General features: G+C 37.3%; 1 protein-coding gene across 3 annotated transcripts in view; it reads right to left on the bottom strand.

Annotated features, from left to right (window-relative positions):
* Nucleotides 1–451, bottom strand: part of LOC106680859 (Kv channel-interacting protein 2) — a 488,280-nt gene that overhangs the window by 340,569 nt on the left and 147,260 nt on the right. The window lies entirely within an intron of this gene.

The raw sequence follows: 451 nt of genomic DNA, 5'->3' as shown, positions 1-451 counted from the left end.
AAAACTGAAGAATCAAAATAAATCCTGACAAATCCCACCAGATCACCTTTACTCTCCGTCGTAAACCTCTACTCTCCTGTCCTACATTATCGTGTCTAAATACTCCACTAACGCCTGTTGAACAGATTCGATACTTATTTATTTAAGATCGGACTCCATCTTGACAAGAGACTTACTTAGAATCCACACACAAGACTGAAACGACTAGAAACTGCTTGTAGATTCCGATTGCTACAACAATTACAACCTACTTGACAAACGCTCTAAACTTCCCACTCACTACAAAAAATTAGTATACACTACAATAATCAGACCAATTTGAACATATGGAATTGAGCTCTGGGGCTCCACCAAATTATCAAATTCTTCCCGCATCCAATCGTTACAATCCAAAATCCTACGTAAAATCCTTGATGCTCCTTATTACGTCACAAATAAACTCATTCATAAA

Source organism: Halyomorpha halys, unplaced genomic scaffold (genome assembly GCF_000696795.3).
Source record: "Halyomorpha halys isolate HHAL.00 unplaced genomic scaffold, Hhal_1.1 Scaffold297.1, whole genome shotgun sequence".
NCBI classification, from domain to species: domain Eukaryota; kingdom Metazoa; phylum Arthropoda; class Insecta; order Hemiptera; family Pentatomidae; genus Halyomorpha; species Halyomorpha halys.
Note: the sequence above shows the minus strand (reverse complement) of the source record. Positions and strands in the feature narration are given on the sequence as shown.